The sequence below is a fragment of the Botryllus schlosseri genome, chromosome 1 (assembly GCF_051294905.1).
Source record: "Botryllus schlosseri isolate E-star chromosome 1, Bs_hap1, whole genome shotgun sequence".
Lineage (NCBI taxonomy): Eukaryota > Metazoa > Chordata > Ascidiacea > Stolidobranchia > Styelidae > Botryllus > Botryllus schlosseri.
The window spans coordinates 4,766,093-4,783,265 of record NC_137236.1 but is presented as its reverse complement, the minus strand read 5'-3'; the positions used below and the strand labels follow the sequence as shown (position 1 = coordinate 4,783,265).

General features: G+C 38.5%; 1 protein-coding gene and 1 long non-coding RNA gene across 3 annotated transcripts in view; both read left to right on the top strand.

Moving 5' to 3' along the window:
* Window positions 1–17,173, top strand: part of LOC145436146 (serine/threonine-protein kinase PLK1-like) — a 992,061-nt gene that overhangs the window by 553,447 nt on the left and 421,441 nt on the right. The gene's annotated exons all lie outside the window — the stretch shown is intronic.
* On the top strand, window positions 4,729–11,985 carry LOC145451464 (uncharacterized). The gene is made up of 3 exons (XR_013918933.1): window positions 4,729–6,091; window positions 8,911–9,065; window positions 11,126–11,985. It is a non-coding gene; the product is annotated as an uncharacterized LOC145451464 (long non-coding RNA).

Genomic DNA, 17,173 nt, shown 5'->3' with positions numbered 1-17,173 from the left:
TTTTTAAAGACCAATGCCTAATGTGCATCTCACGATTTTGCGCATTATACATGGAAAATTACGAAGACTTTTACCAATGCGTAATGAACATCCCCCAATTTTGTGACAAATAACGGTAAAATTTTGCGCATTATACACATTGAATTACGGTATGTGGAAAAGCATTTACTAACTGCAATCTTTATATGCGTCTACATGCTGGTATCAAAAATCATGATTGCGAAACTTCCTGCAACGGTTAACATCAAGCATCATATCCTCAATGATTAACATGTTGAGATGAGTTCGAAAGTTTGATAAGTCTCGATCAAGTGAAAAAAGGTCGGAAGAATTCGAAATAACCTCCAGTACCGTTATTCTTCCTATGAAAAACTCATTTTTGCCTAGAACATGATCAGTCACATCAACAATCTGCTAATGTAAGAAGGCATACTTGGTGACTAATCGAATCTGAAAGAGTTGCAAATTTGTAGAGTTGCCGAATTGTGTATATTTCAAGTAAACAACTGGAGCTGGACATGATCGAGTACTTGAGTGATTTGAGTCGTGCATGATGTAGCTAACTCAGCTTTGTTTCGCTGCTAGCAGTGCTAAGTGATTGCCTTGAAGAGTGAACGTATTACTACATCTTTCTGGCTATCATTCTGTATGAGCTCGCATATTTTTCATGTGCATGTTATGATACTCATGCAACCTATTGCATTAACACTGGCTAATATGAAACAGACAACTATTGTTCTACATATTTTGAGTATTGATGTACAAGATTTTTTAACAAGACTTCTACATTTCTTGAATGTCGCTGTGATCAGTTTTTGTTTCCTTGAAGATCTTTTAGTCATTGCTAGCTAGTAATTGCTTAGTTTATCCTGTATAGTGGTAGTTTTGTCTGTCTGATTCTTCAGTAATTTTGTACTGATGCTCATGTGGAAAGCCTATCTGATTCTGATAAAATATAATTAATGAGCTGCTTTGGAATCAAATCCATTGAGTTGTGTTTTTGTTAGTTTCTGATTTTCAAATGTCGTTCGTTCTGATTTACTTGTGGAGTTTAAACATCCAGTAGTTTGTGGAAATCTGCTGCCAGCATGTCAATTTACGATATTTCATTTCGCAGATTGATTTGGATTTGATTTCACAATTATGTCTGAAAAAGTACGAAAGAGATCTCTGAATTAATTGTGTGATGACTCTACTGGGAACCATACAAGCGAGGTCCATTTCTTGGCAAAGGCGAATTTGCCAAATGTATTAAACTTACTGAAATCTGAAGAAAACAAGCTTTCGCTTGTTAAAATGTGCCAAAATTGAGTCGTCTTTATTGGCACTATAGAATATGTGTGAATGCTAATGTATTTTTCACCTGTACTAATATAATTTTGTAAATACTCTTGTGAAAACAAATGTGGGAAAGAACTTGAAATTTGCCATTTCTACATGCTTTTTATAACTAGAGCTAGCCCGACTTCGGATTTTTGAGCCAATACCGATGAAATTGATACCTCAATATTCTTCTAGATTATGCCATATTTTAAAAAATGTAACAGCTTCACAGTCATTTTTATGCCTGGACATGGAATAAACTAGAAAGTCTGCATATGGACACTTGTAAGATATAAGGAGGCTATCAATATTTCCTGTGTAGCAGTCGCGAGGTGTCTGTGACCACGTTGCGCCCGCGCAGAAATTATCGATATTTTTTGCCTCTCATAGCCGATGCCGATATGTTTTGTGATATCTATGCGGTGTTATTGGCAAACCTATCATGGGCAGGGCAATAAATGCAAGCATTAATCTGGCGTTCATTTCAGGCACTTCTAGGGAATAAGCCTCGTAAAGAAAAAATGTGTCAAGAGACCAGTCTCCATAGCAGGTTGAGCAACAAACAAGTCGTTCGATTTGATGGATTTGTGAAAGAAAAGAATATTTTCTATATGTACTTAATCAAGCAATTGTACCTGATTTCATAAATAATTTCGAGAATTACCTCGCAGGCCACACCTAACCTTCTCGTGTGCCAAATTTAGCCTGCGTGCCATGGGCTGGCCGCACCTTATCTGTATGTTTATTAATAACAGTGATTGGTGGTACATAAAAATTATATTGAAAATTTTTTAAAAGCAAATGTTTTCATGATAGAGAAGTTGGAGTCGGAGTCGAAGTCAGGGTCAATCTCACAAACTCCGAGTCCAAGTCCAGTCATTATTTTCCCTCCGACTCCGGCTATTATAGTTTTCACGACTCCGACTCCATCAAGCGAAAATTACCCAGACTCCGACTCCACAGCCCTGATTCGGACACTTATAAGATATAAAAATATATTAATATTTCCAGTGTAGCAGTCGCATATGATAGTTCTCTGACTCATTACTACCATGCTGTGACATCATGGAAATTGCCGATATATTTTCCCTCGTGGCTGATACCGATATTTCTCTTCAAGTCTTATATCAGTACCCAGTAGGCGACTGATTATATTTGTCGCATGCATCAATGCCATTTTTTGATAATATTGTAAATTGCCATTCTTGAATGCTTATTATAGCTAGAGTATGACTAATATGGGATTTTAAGCCAATGCCGATAGAACCGTTACCCATAGCACCTTCGCCCATAACTTCGATATTCTACTAGCTTGATAACATTTCAAAAATAGAGCGGCTTCACAGTCATTTCTATGCTAGGACATGAAATAAATTAGAAAGGATGCATCCGGACACTTATAAAATACAAAAACATATTAATATTCCCAGTGTAACAGTCGCATATGATAATTCTCTGACTCCTTACTACCATGCTGTGACATCATTGCCGATATCTTTTCCCTCGTGGCTGATACTGATATTTCGCAGTACCCAGTACGATATTTTCGGCGCACTTATAATGGGTCGCGCTTTGATTACAAGCATTAATGTCGTGTGAATTTCAGGTACTACTCGTGAATGAGCATCATAAAGGCAAAATATGTCTAGAGGTCCTTCTCCATAGCATTGTGAATCACACGCACGTCGTAGGATTTCACGGATTTTTCGAATACAAAGATTTTGTCTACATCGTTCTCGAATTTGCAAAAGACGGGTAAAAGGTTTTCCTTGTTATTTTTACAAATTTAGTGTGTATTACACTGTTGGTCATAATTCCATCAGTTCTCTCAGTTCATTAGTGACGGATCTGGTCAACTAAAAATTTCTAGAAGTCACATTAGATATGGCAATCGCAAAATGCCGGTAATCTAATTCCAATCTAATTTGTCAAATGTTTCTCCCATTGTAATTTTAATCTAATTTCTGTTTTTTTTCTGAAAATGCTACAGGAGAACTGTTTAGTGCATAACCATAGTGTCCTATATGGTGTCGACACAGGAAAATCTCACGCCTCAGTGAAATTGTATCGCGTCACAATTTCCATTTGGCTACAGGCAATTTGACAGTCATTTTTGAACGGCTTGCCGAGCAGCAAATTTGGTAAAACGGGTATCAATCGAAAGCTGACTCTGCACTGAGTACGAAACTATTAATTTTATTCCGCTCGTGGCCCTGGAACTCCCGCAAACAGCCTTGAATTTTTCATTGTTATGGAGATTGACATTGGGAGGCAACAATGCTGTCTGGTGAAACGAGAGAGTAGCTCAAGAGAAAAAGAGAATAATTAGAAATAGAATTAGTCAGAGAAAGACATAGTTAGTTTCTCGCCACCGAACTAGATTGGTGATTTGTACGAGTCTCGATTTCAGGAAATGATCGTCAGAAATAGAAAATGTGCCGAGAGATGAGTCTCCATCGCAGTTCCAATCACGAGCATGTCGTTGGATTTCACGGATTTTTCCAAGACGAGGATTTTGTCGACATCGTTCGCGAGTTGTGCAAAAGAAGGGTAAAAGCATTTTCTTGATACAACTGTAATGTTTCTCAAAGTGTTGCGCAATTGCATCAGCTCTGTAATGTTCATTACTGGCAGACTTTGGACAACTACATACTTCTTGTCTAATCAACCTAAATGGAGCCAAATATTGGTAATCTTGTGAGAGTTTGATTTGTCAATGCGTTTACGGTACGTCCGCAGTTTAATTTTAATGTAATGTCTGGTGTTCCTAAAATGCTACACGAGAACTGTATCGTACGAAACGAGCCAAGCTTCATGTGCAGACATTTGCTATTGTCGTGCTTATGAGAAGAAACCCTGATGTGATATGAACTGACACCGTATTTTTGTACAATTTCTTTGAATAAATGAGTAATTATAATTATAATTTAAAGTGGAAAGACTTGTGTAGGGTGTAGTTATCACTGTAATTCTAATCAAATTTGAAAAAAAACGTGTTTAGCTATTATTGTAATTCTAATCTAGTTTCTAACAGCTGAAAATTCTCTAGTTGCACAATTTCGACCAGTAGGGGCTTGTCACAATGAATTGAGTATTCGAATCTGAATTGAGTAAATCATAATAATCAGAGTCTGGTAGTGAAAACGATTTTTTATAGTGCTGAAATGATACGCTCCATGCCACAAGAGGTGAAATGATTAAAAACAAACTGAGATTAACTGGGAGTGAATTTATCCATGAGAATTATAGTTTCGATACTATTTTCCACTGTTGAATGCTGTAAACCTCAATTAGCAGTATCACGGCATATGAAGTATACAGTACAAAATTATACACGTTATTAGAAATGATATGTCTGTGACGTCGTGATCAATCACAGCATTGACAACATAGTGCAATGAAATAGGCATGGTCGAAAATAAACAAATTGTGTTTAATAAGATGTAGGACTGGCAGTATATTGTTTGTAGCAGTGTAAAAGGCAGTCCACATATTTGAATTTTCTCATCAACCATACTGGTATGGCATCATAATAAGTGATACGCGAATACTCGACTCGGAGCCTACTACTCAATTCAATTTCAAATCAGTCAGGTAGTCAAATATCAAAAAGGCAGCATGGAATGAAGTTTTCAATTTGGAAGGTTCATTTGTTCAAAAAATTTGCTGTTAGATTTTACTGGCCCGCTAGCTTAGAAAGGTTGAGAACCACTGCTTTAGATGTTGCAGCAAATGGCATTGGTATTTCATCCTGTCAATCGGATGACCTTTAATTTATATTGTCAGTCGCTGATGGAAGTTCACAAAAGATGGCGCTCCATCACAGAACCAGAAGCTCGTTCTTTCATGCAACAGATTGTGGTTGGAGCCGGTTATCTTCATGACTGAAAGGTCAGTCACAGAGATATCATGGTAAGATTGCTTGCATTGTACTAGGTCAGAGGTGATCAGTAACGAAGTACTTTTAGATAGTCATAGTCAGACTTTGGCAACTAAATAATCGTAGCAGAGTTATCTAATAAAACTAATTGGAGCGAATGTCTGAAATCTAATTATAATATGGCAAATGTTTCTATACTCTCAATTCTGATCTAATTTCTGGTTTTCCTGAAATTGCTACAGGAGAACTGTGAAGCGCAAAACGAGACAAACTTCCTGTACAAACATTTGTCATCCTCATGCTTATGAGAATTAACTCTGGTTTGATATGGACTGAACTTGATTCCATGTCCAAAGGTTCACGAAATCAGTTTTTATAAAAAACTGTGTAGCTTTTATTCTATTTCTAATCTAATGCGGAAAAAAATGTGTAACTATCATTCTAAGGTTAATCTAATTTGGAAATAACTGTGTAGATATCATGATAATTATATTCTAATATGGAAATTAACTCTGTATCTGTAATGCTAATTCTAGTCTAATTCAGAGAAGCTGAAAATATTCTAGTTGTCCAAGTCTGCAAATCTGCTTATCTGATACTTGAATCTATTTCTATCCAAATACGAATCTTGATTGGTATTATAGTTTGAATTCACAAATCCCGATTAACAAACAATGTTATGAAAATGTTGGGTACTATCTTTGATGTTGTTTATATATGTGATCTTCTCATTGGAATGTTAGAAATCGACCCCTGTAAAGGAAATGCCGGCGAACAAGTATTTCAACGGCTGCATTGTTCAGAAACTGCCCATAACCTGCATGACGATGGCGCCTAGAATTTCGGAAAACCAACTACAGCAAAGGCGTCCTCTCTTGAGTTTCAACAGTGAGCTTTTTCGTAATTCTAGGCAAAACCGAGTTCCTGATTTATTGGATTCTGAATCGTATTACGTTTCTGGTCTCGCACTCGAGTCTCTCTCATAACTAGAGCCCGACACGACAGATATCTTATTTTTGAGCCAATGCCGATAAGTAGCACCTCTACCGATAACCTCGATATATTCAACCTATTTTGAAATAATATGGCAACTAGCTCAAGACATATTTCCAAACCTTCAGCACATTTATTTGAACCACTTTGCGGCCGTTGCTGGACTTGGACATTAAATAAACTAGAAAGGATGCAACTGAGCGCATGTGAGCATAGTCAGCCCGTAACAATAGTACTTCTACTTGTACAGAATACTCATAAGCAGTGCTTTTCAACCTTTTTGAGTTTCATTCGCACCTTTTTGGGAAAATAAATTTCATTCGCACACGCCTACCGAAAATTGCTATACAAAATGAAGATGAAGATTGAAGATACATAAGAATATTCTGTTCAGATGTGCAACAAATTGGCTACCGTAGCTGTTAGGCCATGAACTATGTCTCATTAAAAGGCAACTCTTTTCCCTCGTTTGATTTCCGCTATTTCACTAAAACGCTTCTCGGCAGATCTTGCACAATAACGCCTGCCACAGTGTTTGGATGGCCAGGCCTTAAGAACTGTTCTGCACTCCCATCCAAAATACAGCGTATTTTCCGCGAATGAAGGACGCTTGCTGGCAGAAATCGTTTTTGAGAGAGGACACAAGGGTCCCGGCGGCTCCAGTTTGTCGAAAGGGTGAAAAATCCACATGTTTGTGTTGAGGCTTGTGCCTGATGTCTTGGAAAATAATCTCCAACACCGTCAAGGAGAGTAGGCATATTAGAGCTCGCTACCTTATGATACGCTGCTTCCTCATGAGTTCTGTATTTTTTTTTTCGATATCCAATTTTCTGTCTCGCGAGTATGTGAGAAGATCAAACAAAGTCACGATACTGTTTGATCGACTCTTTATTTCAATATAACTTGAATATTCATAACATAACCTTGAAGCAGATTTTTAGACCTCCACCAAAATCTGATTTTTTTGTGGCATCTCGCAACCCGAGCCTCACCCATGAAAAGGGATTAATTTTTGGTATTAGAGTAGTATGCTACGATTTTACGAGCATGTATGACATACAGAACGCGCACACCACAATTTTACCAAACACAGCTCCATGAAATACACGTCTTAGGCACGCGATTTTAAATTAGAGTGAAGTAAATTTCTCCGCGTGTCGCATTTGTACTACTGTCTACTCAGATTGCAAGAACGGGACTATTCGGTGCCGGCAACGGAGCATATCCATATCGAAAGGTTTTGCCATCCAGCGACGGTGATTTTTGGCCAAGGTTTTGTCGCCGCTGATGTTTTGGCACCGTATTTTATCAGCGGTATGTTGGCCAAAACTTCACGTATTCATGTGATCCTATGCAGAAGGAGTTGGCCTCAAAATGAATGTATCTCATGGGCCTGAACTCGCTTGTTGCACACCCCTACAGGCCTACACTAGTTCATCCCAGCGGTCTTCGTCCAAATTTTCCAGAAGAAAAAAAACATTCGGACAAATCTTATCATGAATTCAAATCAAAAGTCGGCTGAGGCTTATGATCAAGCCATATTTTCTGCGTGTCTCGCTTATTGACCACAGTACCCAACATAGGGTCCTTGGATATGTAAAAACTATGGCAGGATCTTTGCAGCAAAAACGGCCAGAAAACTTGAGCAAGTTATATGAATCACTGAAAACTATTAAGCCGACATCCGTTGTGGCTGAACGTGCGTTTTCAGCTCTTGGGTATTTCGCCAATAAAATACGAAACCGTCTTAATGATGATACTTTTGATGCTCTCATGATTTTGCGGCAATATTAGAAGAAATAAATGTAGTTTGTGTAGCTTGTATGTGTATTTTACTACTTTGCCAATCCCGGGAAATCCCGGGATTGAGAAGCTAAAATCCCGGGAAAATCCCGATCCCGGGATTTCAAATTTGATCCCGAAGTCCCAACCCTAGTCCTGGCACCGTGTCGACCCAAAATTATACCCTTTGAGGTCTATACTTAACTCCTGAAAGGGTAAAATTTGCGTTACTGTAACTTGCAAATGGCAGTATGTAATAATAGTATTTACTACTGTCCTCGTGCCTAGCACTAATCGAACAGGTATTACGGAAGTATTGATGATTGTTTAGCGAAAGTAAGCAGAAAGTGAATTTAACGTCATTTTCCCAGCCTCTGACGGGCTGCTATATGTCTGTCACTACACCAGCTTCTAAACCAGGGTTTGGTTACGTAATAATTATAGTGCCAAAATATCAATTCACTACGGCATGTGAGAGCTACGACTAGTGGTGCGTCGTAAGTTAAACAAGTTTTTACAATTGCGTCGCAACAAGTAAAGTTACACTGCCCTTGAATTTCGTATGTTTATTTGAAAAGCAATTATTATTCACGATTTTCATTCGCACTCATCCGGGATTTTCATTCGCACCGTTCGCACCACCTTCGTCATTCGCACTGCAAATTTTTTCATTCGCACAAGTGCGAACCGTCACACAGGTTGAAAAGCACTGCTCATAAGGATTTGCCCGTGGCTTCACCATTAATAGTAGTGATGACTCTGAGACGGCTGCAAGAACATCACACAACGGAAAACCTGTATCATGATTCAAAACAAACGAAGACACATGTTTTCTAGTTGATCGGCAACTAAAATATTTTTACATGCACACCTAGAACTAGACCTACTCACTTTTTTAAAATCTGCAACCAAAGCCAGTATCTGAATTTCAGGCATTGCTTCTGAAGTAGCATGAGAAGGACAAATGTTGCAAGAGATCAGTCTCCATCGAAGTTTGAATCACGAGCACGTCGTTGGATTTCACGGATTGTTCCAAGACAAGGATTTCGTCGACATCGTTCTTGAGTAGTGCAGAAGAAGGGTAAAAGTATTTCCTCATTATAAATGTAATGTACCTCTAACTGCGCCGGTCGAAAAGGCAATGTTCGTTAGAGATCTGTAATGTTGATTACAAGCATACTTGGACGACCAGATAATTATTTTTCTATAATAAATTAAGCTAAATAGGGCGAAGTACTTGCAATGTAATTCCAATCTAATTAGTCAACTAATTCTACGTAGATAGTGTGAAACGAGTCAAGATTGGTGCTTATGATAATCAACTCCGATTTGATATGAACTTAACTTGATTTCTTTTCTCAACTAGGTAATTGTAATTCTAATCTATTTTGGGAAAATGTGTTTAATTTAATTCAAAATCTAATCAGTCCTGGACAATGTGATCATTTTCTAGTGACGCAACTTTGATCCCTAGGGCTGGGCACAATAATTTGGTGACTCAAATCTGAATCCAGAATCAATTCTGATAAGTTAAGTCGAGTAGTAGGAAATGATTGTTCGCGTACTGACAATATACGCTCCATGCCACAAAAAAAATATATATATTTATAATAAGCTGAACTGAACCAATGTAAACTATACTTTCGATAATATTTCTCTGTCTGAAAAGCTGTAAACGTCGATTGGTTGTATCGCAGCATATGAAACATGCAGTACAAAGCTACTCGCGTTGCTGAAAATGACATATTTGTGAAGTCGTGATCAACTAAAAGCATTGTCACATAGTGCAATGGAATAGGTATGGTCCAAAAAGTGCCAAATAACCTTTATAATATGACTAGAATCCGCATTATATTCTTTGTGGTGTTGCTGTGAGTGACTCAAACTCATTACTCGATTCAAAATCAAGACACTCTAATACTCTATTTTAGCAAGCCTTATTTATTGCACGTTCAGTATCAAAAAGCAAGTTTTAAATGAAGATTATAGTTTGGATGGTTCACCGGGGTGCAAAAACTACCGGCAAGTTTGACTGTCCCTCTATCTCAGAATAATTGAGAACCACTGATTTAGTTGTGTCTAACAAACAATATTGTTTTTCTCATTCCAGCAAACCAATTACCTTATATTTTTGTCGGCAGTCGCTGATGGAAATGTACAGTGGAAGATGCGCCATCACAGAACCAACAAACAAACTGCTAGATTTTCAACATGCGCATTGCGCAACAAGTTTCGGAACTGCTCACTTTTTCAAATTCTCTACTAGAACCAACGACCATTAAAAATCCGCTACTAACTAACTAATACACAACTCAGTAATGATTGTTTGGTTACTAATTTACAAATGAGCTGAGAAATATCGGAGAGAGAATTGGCATCTCAAATTGACGGGGTTTCGAGCTTAAAACGGGGGTGGTTTCGACCAACCCTGCCTATACCACTGTTTGGCTGCAATGATTCGAGTTATGACTCGACTCGAGTCAAACTCAAGTCACACTTATTTGGTGACTCAACCTGACTCGAGTCATATGACTCAAGACCAGGACTGTCACTGTAACTTCGAAGAATAGTTTAGTCACCACATGATTGGTATTTTGTATATCAGTCCTGATACTGGAGAAAAGGGCCAGAAACTGTTAACCGAGGAAAATAACGATATTATGAATGCGAGCCATTCTAAATCACGCGAAGAGAATTGGAAAAAGTGGATTGTACTGATAACTGAACAGTGAACATAATGATTTGCACTCGTACTCAATTTTCTACTCGCCAACTTGTACTAGGACTTGACTCGATGGTGAATTGAAAATTACTCGACTTGATTCAAGTGAAGACTATAAAAGTGAGATTGACTTGTGACTTTGTTACAACCCTGCTCTGAGCTAGCAAAAGCTGCTTAAATATCATGCAACAGAACACCGGTATCATGAAAACATATGTTTTTAGTTGTCGGCAACTACATTTTTTGAATGACCCACTCACTATTCAAGATCTGCAACTACAACTAGAACAACTTGCTTTTATATTACGCAACTAAAACCTGAATTCATCAAAATGGCAGTAGTTTGTTGACTATCAACTACCTGGATTGGTAGTTTGTAAGAGTTTGCATACCAGTGTAATTGAATATGAAATTTGTATTGACAGCTTGGAATCTATTCCTGAGCAATATGGAGGTGAAGTTTGAAGAATTCGGCGAGATTTCATCCTGGCTACCAAAGTCGACTTTGACGGCCAAACAAAAAATCCTTTTTGTGACACCCCCAACTATATTGCCTCGGAAGTTCTCGGAAAGAACGGGCACCGTTTCGATGTGGAGACCTGGTCGTTGGACTGTGTTTTGTGAGTATATAAGAACATCCATGTGTAAGTTTATTATACGGGAATCGCGAGGGTCTTAGGGGTAGGATTGGGAAAATTCAAGCACCTGAGTGATTTGAATCTGAATCCAGTATTTAGGCTTTTAGTCGAGTATCCGAGTGTCACTCAGTGAGACATCATAACAGTATGGATGATATGGAAAGTGCAGATACGTACCTCTTGCGCGACCACTAAGAATATAATGCCAGTTCTTAGATATGCAGCACATTGAAGGTGATTTTATATTTTTACGGCCACACCTAGTTGATTGCACTTTATTGCAATACTGTGGGTAGATTATTACTTAACTGAATATTCACTTCCATTAACGTGCGTAGCTTCGTACTACATGTTCAGTTTGCTGTCATACGATCAATCGACGTTTCAAGGCTGCCACAGTGGACAGGAGGGTTGTTCAAAAATAAACTTTTTTGGACTCCGGATATTCACTGACTAAATTGTTAGGTTGCCTAAAAAGGCTGCACCCCAGATTTGGCTCAATTCCAACCAGCCATCTGGAAAAAAAGTTGCTTTTGAACAACCTAGTGGACAGTGCTACCAGAACTATAATTTTTGTCGAGTAGTAAGGAACGTGTCATTTCGGTGCTCGAAAATATCATCTCTCATTACTCGACTCGAATAATTCATTGTATTTAATTTGTCCTCTTTCTATAAAAAGTTTTATGATATGAAAAAAGTGTACTCGGACACACCAAATGCAAGTCAATTAACGAAAAATATGTCTCGATTGGCATTTCCTGAGTCAATATTGGAAAAAATACCCCTTTTAGTCAACACAAGATTATAACTACTTCGGAAAATTGCCCGTTTTCTTTTCCGTTACTATTGATTTCAGAATTTTTGCAAATAGTTTTCTTTTTACGATGTCAAAATATGGTAGACTAACCCTACCCACTAATCTCGGTAATCCCAGTAGACTCGTCAAAACTTCCTATGCTCTCTTATTAGTTGTTATCTAATCTGTTACTGAAAATGCTGCGGGAGAACTGGATAGTGCCAAACGAGCCATGCTCGGATTACTGACATTTCCCAATCTCGTGCTTATGGAAATGAACCCTGACTTCATATCATGTCAAGTAGATTTTTTGTCATATTTTTTCAAAGTCATAATTAAATTAAATTTCCTAGCTCTTGCAAAAACAGTGAATGTAGTTCTAATCTAATTGAAGAAAAATATAGATATAATCTTATTTTCCAATTGAATTTGTGGTTTTACTGTAACTACTACAGTATCTTGTGAAACAATCCAAACTTGAAGTAAAGACATTTGCCATTCTCGTGCTTCTGAAAATGTTTGATACACACTGAAGTTGATTTTTTTGTATTTCTTTCCAATCAGGAATCAGGGTTGTAACCAAGTCACAAGGTTCCGAGTCACAACAAGTCAATGTCACTTTTATAGTTTTGACTCGAGTCGAGTCGAGAGTCATTTTGAATTCACTACCGAGTCAAGCCCGAGTCAAAGTCAGCGAGTAGAGGGTCGAGTCCGAGTTATAGTGTTTTGACTTGTGTAAGATTCCAAATTATTATGTTCACTGTTCAATTTTCAGTTAAATCTGACAAAATCTACATATTTCTAGATGTAACTGAGTATAATTTTGCCGCGTTACTTCTACTCGTAACTGATTAGTAATTTGCGAGGCCACTTCAACATGAGTACTTTGGGCGATTGTTTTATCATTTTTTTCTTTCATGCAGGACCACACCAAATTGATTCTGTGTCGTCTGATGGGGATGTGATTCAGATCAACCAGTAACGTCACTTTACAACGTGCAAATTGGACCTGCTACAAAATACGGATGCGATCGTAGTCGGGACGCTCGTATTCGATACGCAGATTGCATCTTGGAATGACTCGTGTTTGAAGATGATTCGTGACATGCTTGATGCAACTTTTGTGGAATTGATTTTGGCAATACAATCCTACATTCGATAATGAAATCACAAAGGTTTGCAAACTGACTGTTTTAGTGCCAAGAATTGTAACCAAGTCCGGGTCCCGAGTCACAAGTCTGACTTTATAGTTTCGACTTGCGTCATTTAACATTAGGGCTCGGTTACAATACGTCATCTTTTAAGAGGATTTGTCCTCTTTTTTCGACTATTTTGAAAGTTTCCTCGGAGGACGCCAAAATGTCCTCTTTTTTAAAAATTCGGGTCAAATGTAGATTATAATTCGACTGGGATATAGGAATTCAGTACTCAAGTAACGTTCCAGCGGGTATTTTGGGAGTTGAGCCGAAAAGTTGGCCTTTTTTTAGTGAACCAACTGAGAATTCAACAAAAGTGTTATATTTCTGGGGTCGAGTCTGAAAATGACATTTTTTCAGTCAACCAACCACAAAGCTGGGTAAAATTTACCATTTTCCGGATTTCACTCCAGTTTGTAAGTCTGAAAATTCCGAAAAAGTGTCTTTTCAAATTTTCAGTATATGGTAACTCTACCATAGAACAGTAATTAGGCCTACCCAATTTAAAAAAAAAAACTGAAACTAGAACCAACGAGCTTCCCGCCAGCAAGCGTTACTAAAACAAAACCGACTGTAATTCAACGCCGAAGAATTAGGCAAGTGCAAATTAGCTAGTTAATGGAGATCAAACTGGCATATGCAAAGGACGGGGTTTTTAAATTTTACATGGGATGAGTTTCGACCACAAAAACTGATTCCTTGGCAACGTCACTGTTAGTTGTGTGATGACTCTGAGCTGGCTTTGCCTGCAAGCACATCACAAAACAGAACACGGGTATCACAATCACGACTCACATCAATCCGTGGCTTTGTAGCCGGAGCCGTGCATTTTCCAGTGTTGGGATCAAGTCACTACCTTCGAATCACGAGTCATTGCCCATTTTGACTCGAGTCAAGTTAAGTCAATCGATTTTCAAAGGTGACTCGAGTCAAGTCAAGTCACTCGATTTTTGGAGGTGACTCGAGTCAAGTCAAGTCAAGTCACGAGTCAAGTCACAATTCAAGTCAAGTTGCCTTTTCGAAGTATGGGGCATGATGACGTCATTGCATTTTGATACCTGTCTGAAATAGAGTTAGATATACACGCAAGAAGGCGCTGTATCGCTCACATATACGTAGAACTGCTAAACCACAGTTTATAGTTACCAGCCAAACTAGAGAATAGATACGATTTGAAAGGATGCGATACATTACGCATTAACAAATCGATATGATGCAATTCGAGCCTGCGCCAATGGATGAGGACTATATAAAATATATTCAATTTCAATAAAACAAGAGGTTTGGTTAAGGCAAAAACAGAGATTAATTACTCTAATATACTAGTCTACGACAGGGGTTCTCAACTTTGCATGTACAACGGGCCGCATTTTGCCCGCAAAAGACACTGCGGGCCCCAAAACATTATTACCATGCATTTGTGAGCTTCTATCAAATTTAGGCTACTGGAGCCTATTTATTAGTCGTATACGGGCGTCTAGTCCATTTTTATGCATTTCAAAGCATTAATGGTCACTTGGACATCGTTCGTAAGTTTTCAATCGCTGTTTTTGTGAGAATATGTATCTTCTGGCGTCGCAAGTAAATCACTTCATGGAGCGTGCATTGCATTCATTTCCAAGTCGGTATTTGTACCTTAGTATTATTATTACACGCCGTATTACTGTCACGCTTATCGCCGTTTAGGCCTTGTGCGTCACAACACAGGCACTTTTTTGTTACAACAGAGGCCATTATTTATTTGAGCTCTCAGTGAAATGAGAAAAAGTCTGGCATTTCGGGGTCATTTCAGAGCAAACCAATCAACCTATGTCCTTTCCTTTCACGGCTGGCCATCCACCAATAGTTACATAAGTCAACTTTGTCAAGTTGATGTTTTTCGCTGGCCAGCTCCCCACGTTTGCCATGCAAGCATTATTTCTGCAAATATGTCCACTCTGATAAAATGCACCAAGAAAATTAGCTATGCAATGTCTGTGAAGTCGGTGGATTCGTCCAATGCTAGGCTAAAGTAGTATACGCGGCAACGTGTTTCAGAACATGCGATAAAATGTCGACGGGCTACTCTTCTGGTCACGGTTGAATTATAGATAACTAACCTACGGATAGATGGGCAAGACGAGAGTCACGGTCGAGTGATGCGACAACGGCAGATTTGTTGTCGCTCCATAGCATGAAACGGGAGCGTAATTGCTAATCCCATAGATGACGACCCGAGCGCTCAAATTAAATAAAGTTGATCTTATTTGAAAGCTACAGTCGCGCTGATTCTGATAATATACAATAAATTTTCATCAAGGCAATGGAACCACCCCGAAATAGCCTTCAAAACATGAAAATCGGCATTGTTCTAAAACAATTGCAACGGCGCAGCACAATGACCATAACAACGGTCCGTGCGTGGTTGCGATTGTTTAGAACAATGCCGATTTTCATATTTTGAAGGCTATTTCGAGATGGTTCCATTGCCTTGATGAAAATTTATTGTATATTATCAGAATCAGCGCGACTGTAGCTTTCAAATAAGATCAACGTTATTTAATTTGAGCGCTCGGGTCGTCATCTATGGGATTAGCAATTACGCTCCCGTTTCATGCTATGAAGCGACAACAAATCTGCCGTTGTCGCATCACTCGACCGTGACTCTCGTGCTGCCCATCTATCCAATGATATATATACAATGATTGGAAACTCCAGTGAGCTCTGCGTTTGAGCGCGTCGCGAGTCATGCTTCACTACAGGAATGAAATCGATGTAAACAAACGGTTCGCCAGCAATCTTTCTTCTGGAACTGGCGTTAATGTAGTGAAAAGTTTTTTAACGAGACCTATTTTGCACGTGAAATGTGTGCATACTGTACAGGTTTTGGCCAATACCAGTAGCATGGCTTAATATTCAGACGAAACTGATGTACCAGTGTGCCTACGTGATGAACACTATGATCGGAGGTGGTCTCGCAGTATCAAATAAAGGTGGATACTTCATAGTACGAGCTAGAGTTGGGATCAGGTCACTATCTTCAAGTCATTGCAAATTTTTAATCAAGTCACGAAGTCATTTCTAATTTTTTCAAGTCAATTCAGGCAGGTTCTAAAACTGACTCTGAAGTCAGGCCTTCTGAAGTTGTGAAAGTAGGCAAAACCTACTTGAGGATATCGCAAAAAGCATCACGTTTTTGAAGTAATAATAGTCATTATTCCTTTGTTACGGAGATTCATCTTGTGATCCGAATGCTCATATATACAATTGAATAAAAATAAAAATATTTTTGTTTGATACATATCAGGAGTAATCGCCAGCAGCTTGTAGATACAGTATACAATTGACTAACAGATGTATACAAAGTAAAGTCTAACTCATTTCTTCATACTACTCGAGTACTTTTCAGACCGTTCATTTTCTGCTTCAACAACCCAGGTAGCACGACTACTTGGGTACCGGAAGGTATCAAAATGGGACGAGGTGCGGTTACCAAGTGGGGAAACCAATCGGTACCCGTACCTTTTTGGCCCCATATTACAGAGGTATTTTCTGTGGCACCATGTGGGTTAACCATTCATTTATGCGGGGATCCCACGCTTAGACCTCAATCCACCCACTACAGTCGTAACTGATCTAATCATATCCTATGAACCATCATATATCACTTACATACCAGGGAACCCATATTAATAATAAAAAGGCTCACACAGTTACCTGGAACATTGGTATATTGCAAACGTACAAACGAAAATACCAAAATTGGTATATTGCAAACGAACTACAAACGAAAATTGGCATATTGCAAACAAACGAAGACGACAGGCTTGCACAGTTATCTGGAACCAGACTTGTACAACTATA